This window comes from Dermacentor silvarum, chromosome 8 (assembly GCF_013339745.2).
Source record: "Dermacentor silvarum isolate Dsil-2018 chromosome 8, BIME_Dsil_1.4, whole genome shotgun sequence".
Lineage (NCBI taxonomy): Eukaryota > Metazoa > Arthropoda > Arachnida > Ixodida > Ixodidae > Dermacentor > Dermacentor silvarum.
Window position 1 is genome coordinate 82,434,762 of NC_051161.1, and position 11,828 is coordinate 82,446,589.

Consider the following 11,828-nt stretch of genomic DNA (forward strand, 5'->3'; position numbering starts at 1 on the left):
TTAACTCGCCATTTTCTATTTTACGATAGGGTGTACGCCGCACTAGTGCCCTCTTTCCAATCTACTATTTTCCCGTGAGAAGTAAGTATAAGTTCACTAATGTCTGCACATTCACTACGAGCGCAGTGCTCCGAGCTTCATTTTGCATTGCATAAAAAAAAAAAAAAACATGCAATTGACACATCTGAAGTCGAGAACATGTGTTTTCTGCTTTTTCAGCAAAATATAGCGTTGACGACGTAAGCGGCATTTCGTGCTTCTTTACTAAAAGTAACAAATTTAGCTTATCTATGGACCAGAAAAACATGCCCTAATACCTCCCAATATTATTTTGCTCCACATTGTTTTTTTTTTCACCCTGAAGGTCAACCGAAAGCTGCTTGGTGAGTGAAGTATAACACATTTTTCCGATCTGGAATGGTTCCTAATTTCCTATAAGCAAACAAAGATATCTTCTCGTTGGGATACTGAAAAAGTGCGTACGATTTCTTCTTATATTATGATGATTATTGATTATTATTATTATTATTATTATTATTATTATTATTATTATTATTATTATTATTATTATTATTATTATTATTATTATTATTATTATTATTTTATTATTATTATTATTATTATTATTATTATTATTATTATTATTTTGTTTCCCAGACTACTTGAGTACACTCGCTCAACTCAGGGTAAGAAACCACGCTTTATTAATTTCTTTCTCCCAGCAATCGTTGATTATTATTCTCAGGTGAACACACTCTAAACGCAAAGTTGATAACGTGTTTCCTTTTCACGGCACTCCCATAGCGATGTGACCTTCAATACTTAGATAATGTTCGCATGATAATAATAATAAAAGAAGCAGTGTCGTGGGGCGACATATATATAGATAGATATTTAATTTTTAGAATAGACATCCACCTGAACTGGCGCACTCTAATCTGCCACCCAGCACTTGGGAAGAGGGAAGCGGGGAGTGATAGTGATGAATCCCGATGAGGAGAGGAGAAGGGAAGGAGTGGATGAGCAGGCCGAGTTGCCAATATGCAAATGGATGGGAATTGTCGTTTCGGCACAGTGTTCACAAAACGTCTCTGACGTGAGTGGCCTCTACGATTGGCCCTCGCTACAGGTTATTATTTTGCTACACCGTCGGCCTGTATGGTGACTGCTTGGCATTCGGTCACCAGCTAATGAGGAAATGCTATTACGTGTCAGTAGTTGTTGAATCCGATCACTGCATTTTCTTGTATTGTACACAATGAAATATGAGTGAGCGGCTTGTTTGGACGTGAGACTACGGAAACTTTAGTTCATAATTTCACACCGAGAATTTCATTGAAGGTACAATATCGGTGCGAAGGCAGCGTTCTAACTTCACATTTCCCATCGCAGTGAACGGTGCCCGATAAAAATGTTCAGGTTATCATTATGTAGATGAAAAAAAAGAAAGCTATCCCTTTCAATCAGGAGCATATGCGTAAAAAAGATGTCATCGAATAGATTGCAGCTTAAAGTTTTAATTAAGAGAAAACAATAGTATTTTTTCTTTTAAAAAATGGGTAGATCCCGCTTACTGTGGGAATCGAAGTTATGCGTAGCATTTGGCAGGTAGCTGGCTATGATATCGACCCGGTGGCGGCATGCTTCAACCGGCTCTTTGACTCTTTCGATGACTTCGAGCAGGCGCTCCTAGTGGAGCTCGGACATGCTGATAGTCAGAAAGAACGCGGGCTTGCCTAGCTGCTTAGTCATCGCGAGCACTTTCCCCATCCTCTGCGCCAAGCAGTACTCCATTAGTAAGCCATCCGCAAGCTGCACAAGTAAACCTCTGAGGAACGCGATGTCCGAGTGGACGCATTTCTCGACGAATCTGCGGTCTGCCGAGAGCTTCGTTGCGAGCGTCAGGAGCCGGTTGGCGTGCACGGGGTGGGAAACTTGCTTCTGAATCGCTGTTTGTGCGGAGGCAACCACCATCCGGTGTTCTGCAGCTGACATACCCGGATGTTCTTACGCGCGCCAGCTGACTCGGCGCGGGTAGTATGCGAGAATCAGAGGCGAGAGCCGGATGACGGAGCTCGAATGCCGATGATGCTGCGACCGCGCCGGCAACGCGAACAACAGCATATACCCAGCAGCTCAAGTTGGTAGTCACCGCCAGCCCCGCCGGCGTAGGAGGCTAGATAGATAGGTGGATATATGGATAGATGATATACGGACAGATAGAGAGATAGGTAGACAGACATACATATAGACAGATAGATGGATAGACTCAACATGCATCAAGTTTGCAAAGAATGCTTCGCATTAAAAGTTTCATTCTTGAGAAATTCGTTCCTGTTTGGAGTAAAATCAGGAACCACCGTCTGGGCGCACAGTCGCTCTATCAGCTGAGGTAAGCAGGAGGTCTTGGGCTTTAGAATTCTCGAAGAACCTAATAGACAATAGTATAAGTTTGCCTCAAAGTAAGGATGCAATCGAGAGAACCACCTCTGCTATATTTCTTCAAGAGAGAGAGAGAGAGAGAGAGAACTTATTTGAAGGAAGGCCGAGAGGTCGGCCTGAGCTAGCGTGCTCTAGCCTGCTGCTCTGCACAAGGGGAGGGGAAAACGGGTACCTAAAGGCTGAATGAGGGGTGATTATGACATAGAAAAAGGATGCACAATGATGAAGGCAAATTCAGCATTCTTATGGTTATCAACAAGTCCAAAAAAGTCATTCAAAAGTGTAATCTACCACCCTGAGCATGGGCGAAGTCAGGAATACAATTGAAAGTTCCCCAAAAAACCGCAACGAATAAGCTTGTGCGTGGGCTTCTCCTGTGTGAGCAGCAAAGGTACCAAGAAAGATCTTTAAATTATGTAAAGAGTGATAAGCGGCTCCATTACGGCGAGGAGATGCACGGCGTTTTTAGCGGCCGGAGTCTGAAGACCACAGAGAATCACGCGCATTGATTCTAGCAGGTGCTTCAGCAGTTTTTCAACGCTTTCCCTGCCATTCTTTTCGGCTCCTTGCTTGTCTATATGACAATCGGCGTCACTAGCCTTAACATCCACTCCTTGACGTAGACGAACACTACGGTATGGTGTCGTGCCCGTGGGTCTACAGGGCAGCAAAGGCCACTCCGTGTCTGTGCCGCCCAGGTTGACGAATGTTCTCCCTGTGCTCTCAGAGATCCTGAATTTGCAGTAGGCGCGGTTACCGTCCTCGATGCGGGCACAGGGAGTGGTTGCCGTGGCCTCTGCACTCCGCAGAGCAGTTCTTGAAATCATTGGGTGGCGCTTCTACCGCGAGCGTTGCATATGTTGGCGAACAGATTGAGCACTGCAGCCTCTCTATTGGAAGATTTGTCTGTTACCATTTTCCGGAAATTACGATCTTCCTGCTGCATCTTCGGGCAATCCTTCAACGTTGCTTCGTGAGAGCCCGGACAATTGGGACATTTCAATGAAGGTGCATCACAGTCGGCGGTATCATGTTGCCCACATCAACGCGGGCAGGTCACTTGTTTTCTGTACATAGCGCTTACATGACCTATCTTGAGACACTTCCGACACGACAGAGGCCTCGGGACAAATGGTCGGACGTGGTGTATCACGTATCCCACTTTTACAGAGGCTGGCATAGTCGACGAAGCGAATACTAGTTTGATGCACCGGGAGTTCGCCAAGCAGTGAATCTCACGAATGCGCACCGATGAACTCAGCAGATTCCTGAGGTATACATTCTTGATTTCAAGGTCGACATCACGAATTAAACCACTCGTTGACTCCTTCTCGCAATTAATTAAAGAACGGAGGGGAATTACGTCTATTTTCAATATAGTTTCTAACTTCTCTATTATATTTGAACACATTGCATCTGCCGTGGAGATGTTTTTTCGAGAGTTGATCATCCGTATTTCGTTGACTGGCCGTTCCGTTAAAAACAGTCTACTTAGGGAGTTAAGGCTGTGAGGACGCCGTAAGCAGCACGTAAGAGACCACGAAAGACTGCTGCTCACTATGGTTAGATGAAGTCTGCTCACTCGACATCTGGAGCGTCTTCTTCTCCATAGGAAGACCCATGGCAACGGTATACCCGTTGTCAGAGTCCATAGCTTCGGGCATTGAGCTGGTCCGAGCAGCCAAGGTCACGTCGCCTGAACATGCGCGATGATGTAGACGGCTGACCTTGTTCAGGGGGTCGTGCGAGCGTGTTCTTGCCCATTCTTGACGAGAGTGCGTTCACTAAACTGGCAAAGCCATAAGAAGCTGCACAACAGGAGAGGCCCAGAGCTGCAGTGAGTCGCTTGTAGTTGTTGTCCTGAGTGGTTGTGGTGCATACCCACAGCGGGGGATTGGCCATGAATCGGGTGGTTATATTTGGTGCATAAAAACAAGAGAATTAACGAATAGAATACTGGAGTTTAGAAAGGAAAATTTTGTGAGTCGCTTGCTCGCTTGCTTGCTTGCTTGCCTTCAAGAGTGGCTCGCACCCACTATGGGGGATTGGCCAAGAATCGGTTGATTGAAGGAAAACAATTATCGGAGTCTAATAAGGATCATTTTTGAAAATTTTGAATGACGAAAGGAATTTATTCATATAAAATTTAAGAATTTATCAAGAAAATCGTCCTGATTCAATTATATACCCCACAACAGCTGAACCAACATCCCTATGGCAATGTCCGAGAGAAGAGGCACCAAAAGATAGAATATTGGGTATCGTAATATTTAATCCAGCACTGTTAAATTTTTCTTCTAAAGCATGTTTTCTTAATGAGGAAAAACGGCGGCATGACAGGAAGAAGTGTTCTATTGTTTCGCCTTCACCACAGTATGAGCACAAGGAGGAGGGCGCCAGACCAGATCGATGTAGATAAAAGTTTAATGTAGGAATGCGACATCTGAATTTGGTAAAGAGGACTTCAAGTTTTCTATTATGGGTCCTGGGCACTTCTTCCTCTTCGTTTCCCTACATTTCTTCAAAGACGTAATTGGAACAGTAGTGGTTAACCATCAGACCTAGATACAACGTAGGTATGTCACAAGCATGCAGGCTTGCGAATCACCGGACCTTGATGTCGCCTTTGTCTTCGATACCTGCAGGCCCAGCGTGTCGCACCGAGCGCCGTGGTGGACACTTTTGACAAAGGTGCGTGAAGGCGTCTCAAGGCGAATTCGATCGCAATCCGCCCTCTGCCGAATGAAGCGGTAGTGCGTGAAATGCAAATGATGAGCCTTGAAGTAGACTACACCCTATCTAAGCACCAGTATTTGTTACTTTGCTTATACAGGTCTTAAGAACTGGCATACATTTCACGTGCATCATTGCACAGCAACTAACAAAGGGTTGCATTTATCACGTTACACATATCACACAGTAGACATACTATAAACGCTATACAAAACCGTCGCGAGTACTTCATGTGTTGTGAATCAACTATAGTAGCTTGACAAGACGTGTTGCTTCACAGCCACATGGCTGGCTCAGAATACGTTCACAATCGTATCTTGTATACTGACGCATTGTGAAACAATCATCATGATAGACAACAGCGGCCTATTTAAGCCTCAAATCGGACAAATGCATGCCCCAGCATATTCGGTTACCCCTGTTCATGGCAGTAGTCGACTCTATCATGTGCCTCAAAATTTCGTAATCTGAATTGTAATTCAACACTTTTTCTTGACCTCCCAATTTCTGAGTCTGGATGAGATGGCGCAGCACGACAGCGTAAACAGGAGTTACATTCTGGAGGACCGATATTCAGGGGTGGCCCTGCGCATGGGCCAGAACTTACTGTTCACTGGCAGAAATGTCAGGACATTCGGTGCTTGCTGCAAATGGCCAACCCGATTAGTCAGTATTTACTTGTAACTAGTTAAATCAGTGGGCCGAGCCAACCTATTGCTGTTGGTTAATAAATAATGACATTATTGCAAAATAGGCCACTGTCCCAGACATCAAAAACAAACACCAGTGATGAAATAATTTATATATAGCACTACCTGGACTAATCTTGTACACAGACAAAAATACCAAAGAAAGTAGCCGGAGATATGGGGCCGCGGTAAAGCAATGCATACGTAATGGGGAGGATATGGATTCGACCCCTACTTGCGGCGAGTTAAGTTTTCGCCCACTATCATTGTTGCTTTACCTGATAATTTCAACATTACAATTAACCATAACAATTACCTTTCCCTGCGTGCTCTCCCTAGCTTCATTGTCTGACACTTCATGTAATTGTAAGGAGAGAGAGCGAAGGTAGAAAGAAAAACCCCAGTATCGGCCAGTATCTCTCAAGCTAGCGGATCTGGTCCAGCTCGGCGATCCCTCAGTCATAAAGGACAGCACTTGCATAAGGTTAACAGGCAAAAGTCAACCACTCAATCAGTGACCGGGCTCTAGATTTTGACAAATTAATGAGAAAGCCTCGAACGTAAGGCTGGTCACCGAATGACAAAGGCGCTAAATGACTTCTAACATTGTCTTCGTCAAGTTAGGCCACAAAAACTGACAAGAGGGTCCAGTTCCCAAACCTTCTGCTACGAACGGGAGCGCATGCGTATGTTGTTGCTGGATTGAGAAACACTCAAATGGAAGCATAATGAGCTGACGTGACCTCCCATGTTCGCTAGCATTTCTGGCAAATTGTCAATGCTTAATGTCATCGTTGTCATACATGAGTTCATTGAGTCGAAACATTTAATAAAGATTGCGCACGTTTACACGTGAACACACACTGACACACTATTTTCATTATGTTGTAAAGTGAAGGCATTTATTTAAGCAAACTAAAATTTGATTGAGGTGACACTGCTGGAGTAGCACAGGTGATTGTACCACCAGAAGTTCACTTGTCTGAATCTATGCCGAGGTTATTACCGGCGTACTTTTACGTATTGATTCTTTGCCACAAACAAAGAATATTTTCTTTATAATCTGCACGCAAAAATAAATAATTTTCCTTATTTAGGAAATCGGAACTGTACTGTACACGTACTGTACACGTAGTTCGCAGCGCACGTTTACAGTATGATCACATGCCGGTGACGTTAGTATAGACTCCTGCAAAATACGAGTTTCATTGTCAACCGTTCGTGTTGTTTTCAGTTTACGCTGAAGCTATGGACAGTATCATGGTGAGACCTGATGTTCCTTCTTTAACGTTTAATGGATGCTATAATTCTATATGTACGGCTACTGTCTAGAACAGTTTTTTTTTTCGGAAGGATACCAAATGTCTTGTTCATTGCCGACGTCAGACTTTCAGTTTCGATGAGGAATTCTTTAAGCGCGCAGTAGATTACAACGCAATTTGCAAATCGAAATTGGTAAAAAAAGGAAAATACGATAAACAGAGGTCATTACTTCATTATACTTAAACCTTCTCGCTCCGGCAATCGAGTTTTACGAAGCTACCCAAAACGAGGCTCTTATATATCGATGGTCTGGAAACTGTGTATACAGTGTGTGATTGTTTGTATGGCATCTTGAGGTGCAGCAGCACAGAAAATTGCTGTGGGTGGGGACATGTTGTGCTGCCTACTTTTACTTCAAGCAATTTTTTGGGAGTCAAGTCCTTTGCCTAAAAAGGGTACAGGTCCCGTAGACATAATAACGAGATGCACTACTACTCTTGCCACAGCTAAACTTTTGTAAATGAGAGAAAGGGGGAGGGGTGTAATTACCAAATGATACGGTAATCCTCTGCCATGAACCCTCCATAAGGTCTAGCTAAAGACACTCCTGTAGCCTGACTATATGACTCCTGGAGCTATACACTAACTATATCGAGGAAAAAAATGCCGTTTGCCGGCATTGCAAAGCATAGCATAGCATAGCATAGCATAGCATAGCATAGCATAGCATAGCATAGCATAGCATAGCATAGCATAGCAGACCAATGTAGCCTGCTACATTGGTCAACAAACGGCATTTTTTCCTCGATATAGCTAGTGTTGCTCCAGGAGTCATATGGTATTAGTTGGCATATAATGTAGCGGTAGGGAGGATTATGACACTTACGTGGTGACCTATTAACGCTGCAACGATACCAAGGATACATGGGGCAAAATGTCTATATGCAAGTAGAAAACGGTAGCAGAAATGCATGCATCGGGAACGAGAGGTAAATTGTGTGTTTTTTTTTTACATACACGAGATTCAGTGACTGCATTTCAAATTGCGACAGTATTAATACATTGCAAGAGTGCAAATATTCAGCTTTCGCAGTGTACAAATAAAAAAAGACATTAAAAAATAATTTCATACCATTTGAACTGAACTGTGAGAAGTTATGATCTACAACAGCGCTTCAACATTAAAAGCTTTAGAAACAGATCACATTTGGAAAGGTGCACGTATGTTAATAAATTTCTCCTAAGAAGAGAAGTACAAAAAGCACTTGTTTTGTAAGTTTAGCTTCAACATTAGCTGCTGTAGTTCCCGCGACAAGTTGTTTGGCAATGCACCAGTTGTTCGGCAGAAATGTCGAGGTGTACTTACAGTCGGCATACTAAAACTGGAGTCAGAGTGTGGCCCGGCACACTGCATTTAATTTAAGTGTAATTTCTGTGAGAAAGTGTTCGTGAAACTTTGTAAATGATTATCATCGACGCCCACCTTCACGAATGGCGCAAGGAAACGTTTTTTTTCTTACAAACCCCTCCGTGTTAGGGAAGTAATGCGGAACTCGCTGCGCGGTTTCCTGGTTTTTCCTAGCTCTGCTACCTGAGATGGGTTTGCTTAACATATTCTAATTGATTTAATTATGACTAGCTCGACATCTCTGCATTTTCTGCAACATCATGGCACGGATTGGTATTGGCGCGATGAACTTACCTCCTACAGACTCAGTCCTATACTTATGCGCTCACTGAACACTGAAAACACATAGAATAAGTCTGCCTGCTTGCAATTTCAAAGAGGCAATTGGCGTGGCACCCGATAATCTGAACATTGTCAAATTCATTATACATTCTCTTGCTTTTGCTTCACCTATAAAGTGCTCTTCCTGTCTCTTGCTTTTCAGAGGATCCTGGATGATTGACCGGCGATGTCGAAGAAGCACTTGTATACGATCCTCCAAGGAAGCAGTAATGCACAGCGCCATTACAGCTTCTATTACTGCATGTCACACCAACGGGGTGTTATCTTGCGTAATAGACTGAAGGGACACGCAACATATTTCCGCCTCATCACACCATGCATGCTTGCCTCGCTCTTAGCTCGCCAACATATCAGCAATGTTATGCTGAATTTCGACTGCATACATTCAGAGCACTTGAGGAGCAAAGTTTGTCTTCTTTGGGTGCGCAGACCACGTGTCTCAGTGGCACGTACTGAATTCACAAAGCTTTTTGTTCGCAAGTAACATTTGTCATTGCCCGGCCGCCTTGGCTAATGCTATGTCCCGCTTCACGATTGGCTGGGATTTGCTATAATGAATAATTCTAGCGTAATAACTTTTTGTGAATAGGGGTCCAAATGAAGAGGAGGGCCCGAATTCACAAAGCTTTTCATTCGTAAGTGCTGTTTGCGATTGGCCGACCACATACGCTAATAATAGGCTCGATATCACGCTTGACCGACATGCGCTCTTATGAATAGTTTTAGTGTATGAACTTTTTTTTTGTGAATAAGAGCCCCGATATCGAGACACGATGGGGCATTTAGTCCCAAATCTGTCGTATCTTTCGGTGAAGGTGTCTATAGATGCGGTATATACTACTACTACTACTACTACTACTACTACTACTACTACTACTACTACTACTACTACTACTACTACTACTAATAATAATAATAATAATAAAAAGTTGTCGCAGTTTCACCTGAAAGGCGAAGCATCAATTGCGATAGCAAACTTGTAGAGAGCTATACGGAGTAATGATATTAATATGCTTTATCAGCTGTATAAACTTGGACATGCAGCAGCATCGGCAACACGCAGAACTGTTGTCGACACCATCGGCGTTTTGCCCGCGTTCGCTCAAAATGCGTGCGGCGTTGGTGACTGTTGCCTGAGCCTCTGTTATAAATAGGCACTGCGTGCCGCAGCTAAACGTCGCCTCCCTTCCCTCCCCCACGGCCTCTCGCTCGTCGGAAGAAGGCGCGTTTGCTCGGCATACATGGTGATTGTGAAGGAGAACAGAGACGCCTACTTCTGCAGCCCTTAAGCGAGCACGGCGCAGAACGCGCGTTTGTTCTCCGCCGTGCGTTCACTCCCCGTGAAAGACGCGCCCCTCGCGCCCTTTCACTCGCACATACAGCGTTCGGCGCGCGGCGACGATTTCTTCTCCAAATGACGTCATACGGAACCTCACGGCGACGGCGACGGCGACGCCGACGGCAGAAATCTGCTTTTGAGTGTCCATATAATTGCTATCGCAATAATAATAATAATAATAATAATAATAATAATAATAATAATAATAATAATAATAATAATAATAATAATAATAATAATAATAATAATAATAATAATAATAATAATAATAATAAAACATAAGCAAGTGTTACATGTTTGAAAAACGTGAAGACGAAAGCCTGCCAGCTGCGGAAGAAGATGAGGACGAACGCGCGAGCAGTGGCTCGAGCGCGACTCTGTAACCAGGTGACGTGTGCAATCACGCACGCACTAGGCGCACATTTAGTAAGCCACAACCTCGGAGCAGCCGTGGCTTCAGGGAAGCGTGCTCCTGTCGCACCACGGATGCCCGGGTTCGATTCCCACCCAGACCAAAATTTACCAAAATTCTCTTACAAAGCCACTAATTTACTTCGTTTACAGGAACCTCCCTGAGAAATGCGACGTCAATCCGAGCATTTTTAGACTCTTGGCTGCGTAGGCCCTTTTTCTTCAAGGCACCGTTTGCCAAGGTCACCGCAAGGTCACCGCCAACATAGACACCTAAGACTTTAGCCTTAATAGTGAATCATTTAAATCAATCAACCAGTCATTTATTTACAGTGCCCAGGAACAACCAAGAGGTCTAAGTGCTGGTGCGCGCATACATTAGAAGAAAAAAGTGGCTAGGAAATATAAGCAAACAAAAACAACGCTGAATGAAAATCTTGAAAAGAAGAGTGTACATAAAGGCGCAAGGTGAATGAATACAAAAGAAAAAGCTGGACGAGGGCAGTTGAACAATATGTCTGAAACTATGACACAACAACGCAAAGCTCGGAAAAGAATAATGGCAGCGAGTTACGAAAAATATCAAGATGATAAAGATAAGCGTTACAAATTTTCTGTGGACGGTTGATTGTTGGTGACGATAGGCAGGAACATGAAACGGACCATGTTCTCTGGTGAATAGTAGTAGTAGTAATAATAATAATAATAATAATAATAATAATAAAAATTGTCGCAGTTTCACCTGAAAGGCGAAGCATCAATTGCGATAGCAAACTTGTAGAGAGCTATACGGAGTAATGATATTAGCTTTATCAGCTGTATAAACTTGGACATGCAGCAGCATCGGCAACACGCAGAACTGTTGTCGACGCCATCGGCGTTTTGCCCGCGTTCGCTCAAAATGCGTGCGGCGTTGGTGACTGTTGCCGGAGCCTCTGATATAAATAGTGATAAATAGGCACTGCGTGCCGCAGCTAAACGTCGCCTCCCTTCCCCTCCCCCACGGCCTCTCGCTCGTCGGAAGAAGGCGCGTTTGCTCTACATACATGATGATTGTGAAGGAGAACAGAGACGCCTACTTCTGCAGCCCTTAAGCGAGCACGGCGCAGAACGCGCGTTTGTTCTCCGCCGTGCGTTCACTCCCCGTGAAAGACGCGTCCCTCGCGCCCTTTCACTCGCACATACAGCGTTCGGCACGCGG

General features: G+C 44.0%; 1 long non-coding RNA gene across 1 annotated transcript; it reads left to right on the forward strand.

The window, feature by feature from the left end:
• Positions 1-656: 656 nt before the first annotated feature.
• Positions 657-9,140, forward strand: LOC125947793 (uncharacterized). Its single transcript, XR_007468486.1, has 4 exons — positions 657-686; positions 5,088-5,133; positions 7,099-7,127; positions 9,020-9,140. It is a non-coding gene; the product is annotated as an uncharacterized LOC125947793 (long non-coding RNA).
• The last annotated feature ends 2,688 nt before the right edge of the window (positions 9,141-11,828 follow it).